This window comes from Ziziphus jujuba, chromosome 6 (assembly GCF_031755915.1).
Source record: "Ziziphus jujuba cultivar Dongzao chromosome 6, ASM3175591v1".
Taxonomy (NCBI): Eukaryota; Viridiplantae; Streptophyta; class Magnoliopsida; order Rosales; family Rhamnaceae; genus Ziziphus; species Ziziphus jujuba.
In genome coordinates this window covers 1,720,797-1,739,166 of record NC_083384.1, presented here as the reverse complement: position 1 = coordinate 1,739,166, position 18,370 = coordinate 1,720,797, and the positions used below count along the sequence as shown (strand labels likewise).

The window sequence follows — 18,370 nt, the reverse complement described above, 5'->3', positions numbered from 1 at the left end:
TGTTTATTAAAAAATGATTAACGATGAGATTTATTATCATTTTTTGCATGTCCTCGGAAACTTAAAGTAGGTGAAAATTCTCCCAATTTATGTCCTACCATACGATCTATTATATAAATTGGCAAATGCTCCTTTCCATTAGGGATAGCAATAGTATGCCCAATCATTATTGGTATAATGGTAGACGCTCAGGACCAAGTGACTATTATTTCTTTTTCTGCTTTTTGTTAAGCATATTTATTTTCCTTAATAAATGATTCACTACAAAAGGATTTTTTTTTAGTGAACGTGTCACAATTAATTGCTCTTATTATTATTATTAGTTTTGTTTGTAAAGATGAAGAAACAAATTCTATTTACTACGATGATGAAGAATCAAATTATCACTATATTTATTCCTTTTTCTACTTCTTCTTATTCCAAGTGTAGGATAACCCCAAGGGTTTGCGGGTTTTTTTCTACCAATTGGGGCCTTCCCTTCACCACCCCCATGGGGATGGTCTACGGGATTCATAACTACTCCTCTTACTACAGGATGCTTACTTGGCCAACATTTTGATTCGGCTCTACCCAAACTTTTCTGGTTCACCCCAACATTCCCCACTTGTCCGACTATTGCTGAGTAGTTTTTGGGTATTAAACGGACCTCCCCATAAGGTAATTTGAATGTGGCCGATTTCCCGTCATTGGGAATGATATGAACCTAAGACGACCTGCTCCTAAACCCGTATTATATTAGCCCGGATCTTTAATTAAGTTCAAGTTCTAATGGAATGGACCTCAACCCCTAACCAACCTGTGGTTAGAAACCTTGGTATAATGTAGACGCCACAATGGGGGATGGAAAACCTATTGATAAGTCAAGCTAAAACAACCAATTCTCTAATGATGTTTTAGGTGTTCTCAAAGAACAAAGAGATAATTAATCTTACAAGTATTTTCTTCATCAAATCAAAGTTTTAAAGTTTTTATTATTAATGAAAAATAAGCCTTTAAATAGGCTTTGAAAGAAACAAAATAAACCCTAAAAACCCTAGGAAAAACCGGCCACTCAATGAAGAATTCTACCTTGGCCGAAACTTTCCTTTTTCCTAATCTAATTTGGATTAATTAATTCCTTTATTTTGAATTAGGAATTAATTAATTTACAATGAAAATAATAAAATAATAACTTTCCTAATCTTATTTGTCCAGAAAATAAATAAATAGAAACTAAAAATAATGGTAGTTTCCTAAAACAAAAAGTAGAATAAAATTAGGAAACTAAAATACTAGTTTTTTGACTACATTGACTTTGACCAATTCTTTGACCTATTTGAGCTTCAAATCAGCTTCTAGATGCTTTGTAGGATGCCAAATAAGCTGAATACGAAGGCCCACACGTTGCCCATGCTTGGAAAAAATAAGAAAAGGCTAATACAGTAAAATACAGTAAAGCCAGCAAGCAATACAGCAAATTCGGCCAAATTGTTGAAGCTGTCCGTACAAGCCCTTTTTGATTGCATTTGATGCTGATTTAACTTGATTCCATGACCTCTTAGGCATATGTATTGAACCCATAAAGCATTGGAACCATTTCATGCTTCTCGGACTCCAAAAATGTACCAAAACCGTCACCCGGGTCCGTATCGGCTTCCACCACTTGGATGCTTCGAATAGGCTTTGTATCTTCAAGTATGGACAAGGTCTATTGAGATTGATTACCCTCTGTATAAATACTCCCAGGTTGCCCTTAAATCTCTTAATTTGAGCTCTTGTGTTTGGCCTAGTCTTCATCCGTGTCGAGTCAGCACCCCAGTGGGTTATCGGTAGAGCGGGCTCTGGCGGAATCACATCATTCCCCTCCTCTTGAAAAGGATTTGTCCTCAAATCAAGATCGTCACCTGCAGCAAAAGGAGTTAAATCAGCAACATTAAATGCAGCACTCATGTTATACTCACCTAGTAAATCAAGCTTGTAGGCATTCTTGTTATTGGGCTCCAAAACTTGAAAAGGTCCATCCATAGGCGGCATGAGCTTTAACTTTCTTTGATTAGGAAACCTTTCCTTTCGTAAGTGCAACCAAACCAATTCTCCTGGGTCAAACACTATTACAAAAAAATCTAGAAATACATGCTCATTATGGTAAAAATTACACTTTTTAAAGCTCTCAACAATGCAGATAAAGTTCTATGTAATAAAGACATCTTTAAATAATTATCTTTAAAATTCATGGTCAGCAATGATTTCTTATTCATAATTACTTTATTAACATCACCAAAGCTAAGATAAAAATTTATATTTTTCCTTTCTTTTTCTTTCACACTCACGGATTCAATGGGTTTTACATCACTCTCGGCTTTTGCACCAAATTTCTCACTTTTGGGTTTAATATAATTTGTCCACTCAAGCTGGGTTTTAGAAGACTTACCTTGGACAGCAAGCTCACATTTTTCCTCTTGAATGGATGGTAGTCCACTTGGAATTTCATTTGATAAGACATCTCAAAATTCCTTCAAAAGAGAAATCATTGAACTTGGCAATTGAAGTTCTTCAATGTTAGTTTGATCATTAAAATAATTTTCTTTATAAATGATGACCACAAAGGTTTCTTACACTCAATAACCTTATTAATATCCCCTAAACTCAAATAAAAGTTGCTACTTGACCTTTCTTTCCTCGGTTTGGCTCTCATTGGCGGAAATTTCCAGTTTTTTTATGCTCTCGGGTTTGCTCTCTTTTCTCACCTCTCTCTAGGCTTTCTCTTGGTCTTTCCACTCAATATGAACCTTAGAAACCTTACCTTGGTCAGCAACCTCTATCTTACCTTCTTGAATGGATGGTGAAGCCGTTGGTGCCATGCTTGCTTTTTCCTTGAGCTTTTCGGCTTCTCTCCTTTGTTGCATTTGTAATTGGTCCTTGTAAACCTCTTTAGGAGATAATGGTTCCAGCTTGATCTTCTTCCCTTTAAACCTGAAAACAATACCATTTTCTCGACCAAAATGAGTAGCATCTTTATCAAATTGCCATGGTCTACCTAATAGTATATGTCCGGCAATCATAGGCACAATATCACATATAACTACATCCTCATATCTACCTATATTAAATTTTACTTTGGCTTGTTTGTTTACTTTCATCTCACCACTATCATTAAGCCATTGTAATCTATAAGGTTCTGGATGTTTAATTGTTTTCAAGCCTAATTTATCAACTACAAGATTACTTATCACATTAGTACAACTCCCACTATCTATAATCATGCTACAAATTTTACCTTGTATTTCGCAGCGAGTGTGGAAGATGTTTTCTCTTTGTATCTGCTCTTCATCTTTGTAGACAGCAAGTACTCTCCTTGAAACCAAGCTCAACTCGGCATTAGATGTATCTACAGGCTCGGTTTCATCTTCATTACAACCCTCCTCTTGCTCGGTTTCAGCTCCACTTTCTTCACTTGCGGATTCCAGCTCACCATCACCCTTTAATACCATGATTCTTCTATTTGGGCATTGGCTGGATATGTGTCCTCTTCCTTGGCACTTAAAACAAATTATTTCTCTAGATTTTTGAGGTTTAGGATCAGATTTTACCTCACCTCTAAGTGCTTGGACAGATTCGGTCTTAACCTCCCTTCTTGGCCGGTTGGTAGATTCTTCTCCTAATTTCGGCCTCAACTTGTTTTCATAAGTGGAATTGTTTTTCCAGCCACTTGAACTTGTCCTTCCACTGCTAGAAACTCCTCCAAACCGTGTACTAACACTCCTCCTCTTGAATTGGTTCTCAAGTTTAATGGCTACATGCAACATCTCCTCCAATTCCAAGTATTGTTGTAGTTCAAGTTGGTTGGCAATGTCACGGTTTAACCCTCCAAGAAATCTTGCCATTGTTGCCTCTCTATCCTCCCTCATGTTTAACCTCATCATTAACATCTCCATCTCTTTGTAATAATCCTCCACGGACCTACTTCCTTGAGACAAAGATTGAAACCTTTGATGCAGCAACCTTTGGTAATGGGATGGCACAAACCGCTTCCTCATGACTCCTTTCATTTGTCGCCATGTTGTAATTAAGTCTTCACCAACCCTCCTTCGGGTGCTTTGCTCATTTATCCACCATTGGAGTGCATAATGGCCAAACTCCATTGCTGCCATCTTCACCTTCTTACCTTCCGAATAGTTGTGGCAGTAAAAAATCATCTCCATTTTCTCTTCCCACTCCAAATAAGCTTCAGGATCACTTTTACCCATAAAAGGTGGGATATTAACCTTGATATTTCCCAAATCTTCATCTGTATCCTCCCTCCTATATCTCCCACGGCCAGCTCTATCTTGGACAGCAAAGGTTTCGTCCATACCTTCCTCAAAGTCACCGTCCAATGGCTCCCCATCAAATTCCTCTCTCGGCCTCTCGCAACCTCCTCGTCCTCGGCCTCGTCCTCCATGGAATTCTTGCCTATTTCTTGTATTCGGCCTTCCTTGCGAGGCTTCTAATCTTCCCACTCTTTGGTTTACATGCTCAAATTGAGCACTCATCCGCTGTATTGATTCCAAAATAGTTCTCAAGTCCACTTGATCTCCACTTCCGGTAGCTCGGTCATCGCCATGAAATGCTACGGACTCTTCCTCATTGATCCTCAAGGGTGGATCTCCTCTTCTTATTCTAGAATCTGCCATGTTAGTAAAATACTGCAAAAATAAAATAAATCCTCACAATATACACTCCCTCACGTGTTTCACTCAAACAAGGTCTCGACACTCGTGTTTGCACACTAGTTTCGGCTTTTACCCTCTTTTAAGCTCACACACTCTTGCCTTTTTCCACTCAATGAATTATCTCAAAGTTCTAATTAAAACACGCACAAAACAGCAATTAGATCACTAGTATGTTTTAACTAAACTTATCAACAAGACAGTAGCAAAAAGTAGGCAATACCGAAAGAATCCAACAAATCCTAATTTTTCGGCTTTCTAGACAAGAAATCACAAAATAATGGGAAAACGTTGGAATTTTTGAAAACTGCACCAGATGGTAGTAGATTATAAGTTCAAGAATAAAATTCCAGGAAAAGAAATTCAAATACGATCAAGAATCAAAGAGAACAAAAATATAGAAAAGTGTTGGTTGTTGTTCTTGTAATTCAAGTTTTGTATCAATTCCTTTAACTAATTTTAATCCAAAAAATTTAATCACCCAAAATCCAAATATCCAGCAGCAAGAATAATTTCCCAGAAACTCAAATATTGAATAAATAATCAAAAACCAGCAGCTCCAACAAATTTCCAGCAAACAAATCAAACTCCAACAAACTGAAATTTTTTTTTTTTTTTTATTCGACTTTACCTCTTCTTTCTTTTTTTTTTCTTTTTTTTTCTTTTTTTTTTTTTTCACTCACAGAACTCAAACAACTGCAGTAGCAAGAATAATTACCAAAACTGCAATTCCAACTCCAAAACAAACACCAAACCGTGACCTCCAAATAAACACAATGTGCAGTTTTTTTTTTTTTTTTTAAATGATGCCGCAAACTTCTTCTTTTTTTTTTTTTTTTAATATATGAATGCAAATTTCTAAGACTAAAACAGCAAAGAAAAATCAACAAAAACCAAATTAACAAGAACAAGGATAAAAGACAACCAACAAACTAGGAAACAAAAATACGATAAAACTAGGAAATCCTAATTCAACTAGGAATGAATTTTTTTTTTTTTTTTTTTTTTAAGATGCTGAACGTGTATAGGATGGATGCAACCTTAACCTAATGCTAAAATTGCAGAATAATGCAAAAACAAATAAAACAAGTAAAACAAATAAAGATAGATCAAACCTGAACAAAATTTAGCTCTGATACCAAATGATATGAACCTAGGACGACCTGCTCCTAAACCCGTATTATATTAGCCCGGATCTTTAATTAAGTTCAAGTTCTAATGGAATGGACCTCAACCCCTAACCAACCTGTGGTTAGAAACCTTGGTATAATGTAGATGCCACAATAGGGGATGGAAAACCTATTGATAAGTCAAGCTAAAACAATCAATTCTCTAATGATGTTTTAGGTGTTCTCAAAGAACAAAGAGATAATTAATCTCACAAGTATTTTCTTCATCAAATCAAAGTTTTAAAGTTTTTATTATTAATGAAAAATAAGCCTTTAAATATGCTTTGAAAGAAACAAAATAAACCCTAAAAACCCTAGGAAAAACCGGCCACTCAATGAAGAATTCTACCTTGGCCGAAACTTTCCTTTTTCCTAATCTAATTTGGATTAATTAATTCCTTTATTTTGAATTAGGAATTAATTAATTTACAATGAAAATAATAAAATAATAACTTTCCTAATCTTATTTGTCCAGAAAATAAATAAATAGAAACTAAAAATAATGGTAGTTTCCTAAAACAAAAAGTAGAATAAAATTAGGAAACTAAAATACTAGTTTTTTGACTACATTGACTTTGACCAATTCTTTGACCTATTTGAGCTTCAAATCAGCTTCTAGATGCTTTGTAGGATGCCAAATAAGCTGAATACGAAGGCCCACACGTTGCCCATGCTTGGAAAAAATAAGAAAAGGCTAATACAGTAAAATACAGTAAAGCCAGCAAGCAATACAGCAAATTCGGCCAAATTGTTGAAGCTGTCCGTACAAGCCCTTTTTGATTGCATTTGAGGCTGCTTTAACTTGATTCCATGACCTCTTAGGCATATGTATTGAACCCATAAAGCATTGGAACCATTTCATGCTTCTCGGACTCCAAAAATGTACCAAAACCGTCACCCGGGTCCGTATCGGCTTCCACCACTTGGATGCTTCGAATAGGCTTTGTATCTTCAAGTATGGACAAGATCTATTGAGATTGATTACCCTCTGTATAAATACTCCCAGGTTGCCCTTAAATCTCTTAATTTGAGCTCTTGTGTTTGGCCTAATCTTCATCCGTGTCGAGTCAGCACCCCAGCGGGTTATCGGTAGAGCGGGCTCGGGCGGAATCACATCAGGGAATCAGTTTCGCTATAGCACCTACTGCTCTAGCTAATTGTCTACCCTTTCCAAGTATGATTTCTATGTTATGTACGGCCGTGCCTAAGGGCATATCGGTTGAAGTAGATTCTTCGTTTTGATCAATCAAACACTTCCCAAACTGTACAAGCTTCTTCCAAAGCATACGGCTTTCTGGATGTAGATGATGATATCTATATAGATGGATCTTATATATATCGTATAATTCTTATATGTATCATATAATGAAGTATCATATGAGTGGATATATAGGAATCAAAATCTGCCGAATCACTCATGTTATGGTATTTTACATCCTAGGTCTTCCTATTCTTTCATCTGGCTTATGTTCTTCATGTAGCATTCAGACCGAATGACTTTATGAAATTACATCGATACTTCCACATATTACGGGTAACATAGGAAACATCTCTATTTTTCCCTCGAGAATCCTTAGAATTACCACTGTTTAGCTTTCAATTCGCCTCTGACCATAAAATGTGCATAACCCATCCTTCTCTATTGGAAACAAGGGGCGCTTCTGGTTCTGTCGGTGCTTGAAACAATTCTGTCTTCTCCATATTACTATATCTCTAGAGTCAATAATTTTATATGAGGAACTACTGAACTCAATCACTTGCTGCCGTTACTGTTCAGTTTTCTATTGAGGTCTATCTTGTAGAGGTACTCAAATTAGATCAGTGATCGATTTATAGGTTTTTTCGTAAACCTAATTGGTTACTTCCAATTATGCAAATCAATAGTTCAAATAGCACTCAAAGGTAGGGCATTTCCCATTTTTATACAAACTTCTGTACCAGAAACAATGGTATCTCCAATTATAGCCCCTCTGGGATGTAAAATATATCTTTTCTCACCATCCGCTATAGTGTATGAGACAAATGTACGCATTTCAATTAGGATTGTATTATAGAGTTACGATTCTACCATATATGTCTTTTTCATTCCGTCAAAAATTGATTTTACGATATAGACACTTATGACCTCCCTTTCTATGCCCTGCGGTAATGATTCCTTTGGCATTACGACCTTTACCACAACGATGCTGCCCATAGATCAAATTATTTCATGGATTGGATTTCACTTGACTATCTAAGGCTCCTTTGTCTGTGCTCAGGGTAGAAGTTTTGTATAAATGTATCACCATGCTATAAAGTATTTTGATTTAAGTTATTTTCTTTCTAACAAGTGGAATAGAATAACCCAGTTGAAATGTCATGATCATATGTCTGTAATGCATTGTATGTCCCATAATAGGTCCCATTCTTCTACCCTTTCCTTGGAGTCGATGACTATTCATAGCTATTACCTTGAGACCAAAGAAGAGTTCAACCCAATGCTTTATTTCTGTCCTAGTTGATCCTCATTTGACATTAGAAGTATATTGATTTTTCAACAATAACTGAATGCTTTTGTCTGTAAATACTGCATATTTGATTCCATCCATAAATCTATTTTCTTCCCTATGAGTTATATTCTCAATAAAAATGCTAGTTCTTACTGTTCATATACTGTTCATATGTTATGATATGAATATACCACACCAATTTGTTATGTATGGATGATGAGATTCCATTGATACAAAGCCAATTCCAATAGACCTATTTTATTGGAGTGTCCCATTGGCATGCATCCAGTAGGAATTGAACCAACGAATTCGCCAATTATAAGTTGGGCGCTTTAACCATTTAGTCATGGATGCTTAGCGGGGATCCTCTTACATGGTGAATAACCAAATTCCAATTCAAATGAAATCTTTAGGATAAATCAATGCAATTTAGGAGGACTCAAAGAAAGGACATCAATTCAAATCCTGGATTTTTGAATTATGAGAGGTATTAAGAGAGATCAAGAATTCTCACTATTTCTTAGATTCATGGACCCTATTCAATTCAGTGGGATCTTTCATTCACATTTTTTTCCATTAAGAATGCTTTATAAGACTCTTGGACTTTCAAATTTTGAGTATCCTACTTTCACGTAATTTACATTTAAAGGGTTCAACAAGCTATCGATATTTCACGATCAAAGGTGTAGTACTAATTGTAGTAGTGGTCCTTATATATCTATTAACAATCGAAACATGGTCGAAAGAAAAAATCTCTATTTGACAGGGCTTCTTCCTATACCTATGAATTTCATTAGATCCATAAATGATGCGTTGGAAGAATCTTTTGGGTCTTCCAATATCAATAGGTTGATTGTTTCGCTCCTATATCTTCCAAAAGGAAAAAATATCTTTAAGAGCTATTTCCTGGATCCGGAAAAGAGTACTTGGGTTCTCCCAAAAACTAAAAGGTGTATCATGCATGAATCTAACTGGGGTTTGCAGTTATGGAGGAATTGGATCAGAAAAAATAGGGATTCTAGTTGTAAGATATCTAATGAAACCGTCGCTGTAATTGAGATCTAATTTAAAAAGAAAGATATCAAATATCTAGAGTTTATTTTTGTATATTCTATGGATGATCCGATCCGCAAGGAACATTATTAGGAATTGTTTGATCATCTTTCTCCGACGAAGAGGCAAAACATAATCAACTTGACTTCGGGACAGCTATTCAAAATCTCAGTGAAATACTGGATTTCTTATCCCATGTTTGCTTTTCATGAAAAAATACCAACTGAAGCGGAGAGTTCTTCAAACAACAAGGAGCTGGGTCAACTATTCAATCAAATGATATTGAGGATGTTTCCCATCTCCTCTCGAGAAACAAGTGGGCTATTTCTTTGCAAAATTGTCATCAATTTCATATGTGGCAATTCCACCAAGATCTCTTCTTTAGTTGGGGGAAGAATCCGTAGAAATCAAATTTTTTGAGGAACATATCGAGAGAGAATTAGATTTGGTTAGATAATGTGTGGTTGGTAAACAAGGATCTATTTTTTAGCAAGGTAGAGAATGTATGGTCAATATTTAATATGATTCCACAAGATCTAGTATTGTTCAAGTAACGGATTCTAGCCAATTGAAAGGATCTTCTGATCAATCCAGAGATCATTTCAATTCCATTAGTAATGAGGATTCAGAATATCATACATTGATCAATCAAAGAGAGATTCAACAGCTAAAAGAAAGATCGATTATTTGGGATCCTTCCTTTCTTCAACGAAACGAACAGAGATAGAATCAGACAGATTCCCCAAATGCCTTTCTAGATATTCCTCAATGTCTCGGCTATTCATGGAACGTGAGAAGCAAATGAATAATCATATGCTTCCAGAAGAAATCGAAGAATTTCTTGGGAATCCTAGATGATCCATTCGTTCTTTTTTCTCCGACAGATGATCAAAACTTCATCTGGGTTCGAATCCTATTGATAGGTCCATTAGAGATAAGAAATTGTTGAAGAAAGAACAAGATATTTTTTTTGTCCTTTCCAGGCAATCGAAAAATAAAGAAATAGTTAATATATTTTCAAGATAATTATGTATTTACAAAATACCGTCTCAATTCATCCTATTTCATCATATCCAAGATGTGATATGGTTCCCAATGATGAACTGGATAGTTCTAATAAGATTTCATTCTTAAACAAAAATCCATTTTTTGATTGATTTCATCTATTCCATGATCGGAACAGGGGGGATACATGTTACACCACGATTTTGAATAAGAAGTTGAAGAAATGGTAGATCTATTCACTCTATCAATAACCGAGCCGAATCTGGTGTATCATAAGGGATTTGCCTTTTATATTGATTCTTATAGATTGTATAAAAAACAATTCTTGAGTGAGGTATTTAACTCCAGGGATGAATCAAAAAAGAAATCTTTATTGGTTCTACCTCCTATTTTTTATGAAGAAAATGAATCCTTTTATTGAAGAATCTTTTCTATGAAAGGTACGAATGATCAACTTTGCAATCAGTTGTTAGAATTAATAGGTCTTCAAATCGTTCTTTTAATAACACAGATTCCTATTTTTCAATTATATCCCATGATGAAGAAAATTGTCTGAATCCCGTGGAACCATTTCACAAAAATTCATTGATATCTTATTTTTATAAAGTAAATCGACTTCGATTCTTGAATAATCCACATCACTTCTGCTTTTATTGTAACAAAGGGTTCCCTTTTTTTATGGAAAAGGCCCTTATCAATAATTATGATTTTACATATGGATAATTCCTTAATGTCTTGTTGATTTACAATAAAATATTTTCTTTGCGTGGCAGTAAAAAAAAAATATGTTTTTTTTTTTAGAGAGATGCTATTTCACCAATCGAGTTATAAGTGTCGAACGTATTCATACCTAACGATTTTCCATAAAATGGTGACAAAAAGTAGAACTTGTACAAATCTTTCCATTTTTCAATTCGATCTAATCCATTCCTTTGTAGAGCTATTTACTCGATCGCAGACAATTCTGGAACACTTCTAACAGAGGGACAAATCGTCAAATTTGAAATAACTTATTATCAACCTCTTTTAGATATGAATTTGTCTGATTCAGAAGGGAAGAATTTGCATCATATCTCAATTTCAATTCAAACATGGTGATTCAAACTCCATTTTTTGAGAAATATTTACCATCCGAAAAGGAGAAAAAAATGGGTTGTTGTCTAAAGAAATGCCTTGAGAAAGGGTGGATGTATAAAACCTTTCAATGAGATAGTGCCTTTTCAACTCTCTTAAAATGGAATATATTCCAAACATACATGCCATGGTTCCTTACTTCAAAAGGATACAAATATCTAAATTTGATATTTTTAGATACTTTTTCAAACCTATTACTGTTACCAACTAGCAGCAAAAAATTTGTATCCATTTTTCATGATATTATGCATGGATTAGATATATCATGGCAAATTCTTCAAAAAAACTGTGTCTTCCATAATGGAATTTGATAAGTGAGATTTCAAATAAGTTTTTACATAATCTTCTTCTGTCCGAAGAAATGATTCATCTAAATAATGAGTCACCATTGATATCGACACATATGAGATAGCCAAATGTTCAGGAGTTCCTCTATTCAATCCTTTTCCTTATTCTTTTTGTTGGATATCTCATTCAGACACACCTTTTCTTTATTTCTCGACCCTATAATGAGTTACAAACAGAGTTCAAACGGGTCAAATCTTTGATGATTCCATCATACATGATTAAGTTACGAAAACTTCTGGATAGGCATCCTACATCTGAACTGAATTCTTTCTGGTTAAATAATCTCTTTCTAGTTGCTCTGGAACTATTAGGAGATTCTCTAGAAGAAATACGAGGTTCTGCTTTTGGCGGCAACATGCTATGGGGTGGTGGTCCTGCTTATGGGGTCAAATCAAGGAAGAAATATTTGAATATCAATCTCATCGATATCATCGATTTCATAAGTATCATACCAAATCCCATCAATCGAATCACTTTTTTGAGAAATACGAGACATCTAAGTTATACAAGTAAAGAGATCTATTCATTGATAAGAAAAAGATAAAACATGAATGATGGTTGGATTGATGATAAAATAGAATCCTGGGTCGTGAACAGTGATTCGATTGATGATAAAGAAAGAGAATCTTGGTTCAGTTCTCCACCTTAACGGTAGAAAAAAGGACTGAACAAATTCTATTGAGTCGGACTCATAGTGATCACTTATCGAAGAATGACTCTGGTTATCAAATGATTGAACAACCCAGAGCAATTTACTACCATACTTTGTTGACATTCATAAAAAGTATCTAATGAGTTATGAGTTCAATACACCCTATTTAGCAAAAATATGGATATTCCTTGCTCATTATCAGACAATCACTTATTCACAAACCTCTTGTGGGGTTAATAGTTTTCATTTCCCTTATCATGGAAAACCTTCAAATTCGTTTTATGATTGTTCCTTGTTTGTTTGCATTTAGCTCGAATGAGCGTTCTGATGGAACTTCAGTTAAGTTGTGCTATATAAAAAAGAGGATTCTTGAGTTTTTGTTTTTTCCCTCCTGCTATAAGTTCTATCCATGTATGGTCTGATCGCCAACTCATACTATACTAGATCTAGTTGCATTTTATTGGAATTGAGGAATAACCAAAAAAAATTTACATTCATTTTTTTGTTTCCAAAGTAACTCTCATCAACTAGCACTGTTTGATGTGAACTTTTAGGAGTAATTCATCGAATTGCTTAAATCTAAACTAAAATTTGAACATCCCTTTCATATGATATTATAGATATCCACATACATATATTGACTTTACATTTCAGAAATTCATCCTGATATCGATCCATTTGAAAATGGCTCTAATTCAGTTACTCATATATCATGTTTACACATTCATATGAGCTTATGCTCGGAAGAAGCCACACGTTATACCATATTCTCATAAATAGATATACGTGCTATGATTCACGTAAGTCTTGAAAAAAAAAAAGATTAGATAATATTTTGCCCCATCGTATTTAAAAAATTTTGTTTTTTTGGACATGAAGAGATAAAGAAACCATTGCAATTGCCAAAAAAACTAAGCCCACTAAAGGCATAAAAATAGGGGGTAAGGTGTTAAGAATTGTCATAGAATAGGTACCTCAATTTAATATTTGATTTGTACCTATTATTTATTGTTATATTAATCTTTTAACCTGTTAAAAAGATATCTTATAATTCATATAATAATTATACTATTAGACTAAGTATACTTAATTGAGTATATACACTAATTGATACGAACCTAGGACGACCTGCTCCTAAATCCGTATTATATTATGTTCAAGTTTTAATGGTCACCTTGAACCCTAACCAACCTGTGATTAGAAACCTTGGTATATAATGAAGACACCACAATAGGTGATGGATGTGCTATTGATAAGTCAAAACTAAAACACTCAACCACTAATGGTGTTTTAAGTGTTCAAAGAGAACAAAGAGAATTCAATCTCTCAAATAATTTTCTGTATAAAATTCAAGTTTATTTCTTATTGAAAATAAGCCTTTAAAAAGGCTTTGGATGAACAAAATAAAACCCTAAAAGGATTAGGAAAATTTCGGCCAACATAGAATCCAATTAGGAAATTGCCTAATTTCACATCCTTTCCTAATCTAATTTGGATTAATTAATTCCCTTATTTTGAAGTAGGAATTAATTAATTTACAATGAAAATAATAAAATAATAACTTTCCTAAACTTATTTTCCAGCAAATAAATAAATAAAAACCCAAAACAAAGTCAAACGCCTCCACCACTGGTGTCCGAGCTAGTTTATGTCTAACAACTAAGCTGACTTATGTCTGACGTCCGAGCTAACTTATGTCTGCCTGATGTCTGAGCTAACTTATGTCTGCCTGGTGTCCGAACTAAGTTATGTATGATGTTCGAAGTCCGAGGTTAGATGTCCGATGTATGGGTGTCCGATGTATGGGCGTCCGATGTATCAGCCTCCACCACTTGGATGCTTAAAATAGGTCTTTTATCTTCAGCTATGAACAAGCCCTTTTGAGAATGAATTACTTCCTGGATAAAGGCAGCAAGGTTGTCCTTAAACCTCTTAGCTTGAGCCCTAGTGATCAGTTCAGTCTTCATCCGTATAGGATCAATACCATTGCGAGTTGTCGGTTGTGTGACCTCGGGCGGATTCGCATCATTCCCTTCCTCTTGAAAAAGATTTGCCCTCAAATCAAAGTCATCACCTGCAGTAAAAGGAGACAAATCAGCAAAATTAAATGTAGCACTAACATTATACTCACCTAGTAAATCAAGTTTGTAAGCATTGTCATTTATCCGCTCCAAAACTTGAAAAGGTCCATCGCCTCTCAGCATCAATTTTGATTTTTGCTATTCAGGAAACCTCTTCTTCCTCTAGTGTAACCAAACCTAACCCCCACATTCAAAAACAACCTATTTTCGGCCTTGGTTAGCATTCCTTGCATATTGCTCGGTCCTCCTCTCAATATTTGCCTTAGTTTTTTCATGAATCTCCTTAACAAAATCAGCTTTTTGTTTCCCATCTAGATTAGCACATTCACTTAAAGGTAAAGGTGTTAGATCTAATGGAGTAAAAGGATTAAAACCATAAACAATTTCAAAAGGAGTAAATTTAGTTGCTGAATGCAAAGACCTATTATAAGCAAATTCAACGTGTGGCAAACAATCCTCCCAAGTTCTCAAATTTTGACTAATTAATGCTCTCAACAATGTAGGCAAAGTTCTATTCACTACTTTGGTTTGTCCATCAATTTCTAGATGACTTAAGAACTTAGCATCCCTATCCGAAATAATAGTCCTAGGCATTCCATGTAACCTCACAATTTCTTTGAAAAATAAATTAGCTATATTAGATGCATCATCAGTTTTATTACATGCAATAAAATGTGCCATCTTAGAAAATCTATCTACAACAACAAAAATTGAATCCTTACCTGTCCTTAACCTAGGCAAACCAAGAATAAAATCCATAGACAAATCTACCCAAGGATGTGAAGGAATCGGCAAAGGTTGGTACAATCCGTGCGGCTTCAATGTGGACTTAGTCTTTCGGCATTTCAAGCACCTTTCACATATTTTCTCAACATCTCTCTTCCTGTTAAGCCAATAAAAATGTTCTTGCAGCAAGGATAAAGTTTTAAAAACACCAAAATGTCCCATTAAACCACCCCCATGACCTTCCCGAACTAATAACTCCCTAATGCTACAATTAGGCACACAAACTTTGTTTTCCTTAAATAAATATCCCTCAAATATGTAAAATTTATTAAATCCATGTTTCAAACAGGTTCTAAATATTTCTCCAAAGTCACTATCATGCTCATAAAGTTCCTTTAATTGTTCGAAACCAAGCAATCTAGCATCTAAGCTAGAAAAGAGAACATACCTTTGGGATAATGCATCGGCAACCGCATTTTCCTTACCTTTCTTGTAGCAGATCACATATGGAAAAGTTTCAATAAATTCAATCCATTTGGCATGCTTTTGGTTGAGCTTTCCTTGGCCTTTAATGTGCTTCAAAGATTCATGATCTGTATGAATTACAAATTCTTTTGGCATGAGATAATGCTGCCATGTTTCCAAAGTCCTCACCAAAGCATACATGTCCTTGTCATATGTCGGGTAGTTTAGTGCAGCTCTATTTAATTTCTCACTAAAGTAGGCTATAGGCCTCCCTTCTTGCATTAATACAGCTCCAATACCTACACTCGAAGCATCACATTCAATTTTTAAAGTCTTAGAAAAATTTGGCGAAACTAATAAAGGTGCATTACATCATTTTTCTTTCAACAAATTAAAAGATTTTTCTTATACTTCCCCCCATTTAAAGCCAACATTCTTCTTTACAGCTTCATTCAAAGGTGCTGCGATGGTACTAAAGTCCTTCACAAATCTTTGATAAAACTTGCTAAACCATGAAAGCTCCTCACTTGGGTGATAGATGTTGGTGTCGGCCACTCCTTGATTGCTTCAACTTTAGATTGGTCAACTTTAATTCCTGCAACACTTACTACAAATCCTAGGAAAACAAGCTCATCTTTGCAAAAGTCACACTTTTTCATGTTAGCAAACAATGTTTCTTTCCTAAGAACATTTAAGACTTGCCTAAGATGGTCTACATGTTCATCTAAGTTTCGACTATACACTAAAATGTCATCAAAGTACACAACCACAAATTTGACAATAAATGGATGCATAACGTGATTCATAAGCCTCATAAAAGTACTAGGTGCATTAGTTAAACCAAAAGGCATGACTAACCATTCATACAGCCCATATTTAGTTTTGAATGCGGTTTTCCATTCATCACCCTCTTTCATCCTAATTTGATGGTATCCACTCCTAAGATCAATTTTAGTGAACATGCAAGCACCATGCAATTCATCAACCATATCATATAATCTAGGAATTGGATGTCTATATTTGATGGTGATATTATTTATAACCCTACAATCAACATACATTCTCCAAGAACCATCTTTTATAGGCACTAATAAAACAGGAACAGCATATGGACTCATGCTCTCACGAATATAACATTTATTAAGTAACTCACTTACCTGTTTTTATAGCTCCTTTGTTTCTTCGGGATTGCTTCTATATGCAGGTCTATTTGGTATGGCAGCCCTTGGAGCAAAGTCAATTTGATGTTCAATCCCTCTAATTGGTGGTAACCCTTTTGGAATTTCTTCCAGAAAGACATCTTCAAAATCTTGCAAAAGAGAAAGAATTGAACTTGGCAATTCAAGTTCTTCAAGGTTAGCTTGATCATTAAAATAATTATCTTTATAAATCATGACCAGCAATGGTTTCTTACTCAAGATAGTTTTATTTACATCTCCAAAACTCAAATAAAAATTTTTATTCTTTCTTTCTTTCTTTCTTTTCCTCTCTCTCTCTCGGCCACCATACTACCTTCCTCACTCTCGGCTTTTCTCTCACTATCGGGTTTCTCTTTCTTTTTTTTTCATTCCAATTTCAGCCTTCTTTTGGTTTTTCCACTCAAGTTGGGTTTAGAACACTTACCTGGTTGGTCTTGCACGGCTTGGACTCCTTGGATGGGTGTTGTTGCCGTGGGGGCCATACTAGTCCTTTCCTGTAGTTGTTCAGACATCCTCCTTTGTTGTATTTGAATTTGATCTTTGTACACCTCTTTACGAGTTAATGCCTCCAGCTTGACCTTTTTACCTTTAAATCTAAAAACAATACTATTCTCTCTTGAATTTCACATCGGGTGTGGAAGATGTTCTCTCCTTGTATTTCATCCTCATCTTTGTATGCAGCCAGCATTCTCCTAGAAACCAAGCTTAATTCAGTATGGGAAGCATTCAAAGTTTCGGCCTCACCTTCAAGCTCTTCCTCCTCCTCTTGCTCGGTTTCACACTCACTTTCTTCACTTTCCGACTCTAGCTCACCATTGCCTTTTAACACCATGATCCTTCTATTTGGGCATTGGCTAGCGACATGTCCTTATCCCTGGTACTTAAAACAAATAATTTATCTTGATCTTGAAGGCTTAGGATCAGATTTTATCTCATTTTTATGTCCTTGGACAGATTCGGCTTTAGGCTCCCTTTTTGGCCGATTGGTGCTTTCTTCTCCCACCTTTGGCTTTGGCTTGCTTTCATAGGGTGGGTTGTTTCTCCAGCCACTTGGAATTGATCTCCCACTATTGGAAACTCCTCCAAACTGTGAGCCTACACCCCTTCTCTTGAATTGATGCTCCAATTTAATAGCCACATGCAACATCTCATCTAATTCCACATATTGTTGCAATTCTAGTTGGTTGGCTATCTCACGATTCAAACGACCAAGGAATCTTGCCGTGCTTGCTTCTCTGTCCTCGTTCATGTTTAATCCCATCATAAGCATTTCTATTTCCTTGTAATAATCCTCCACGGACCTACTTCCTTGAGATAGGGATTGAAGCCTTTGATGCAGCAACCTATGATAATGTGATGGT

The 18,370-nt window shown here is 35.3% G+C and overlaps 1 pseudogene; it reads right to left on the bottom strand.

Annotated features, from left to right (window-relative positions):
• Positions 1 to 352: 352 nt before the first annotated feature.
• On the bottom strand, positions 353 to 8,145 carry LOC132804290 (large ribosomal subunit protein uL2cz/uL2cy-like; annotated as a pseudogene).
• Between the last annotated feature and the right edge of the window lie 10,225 nt (positions 8,146 to 18,370).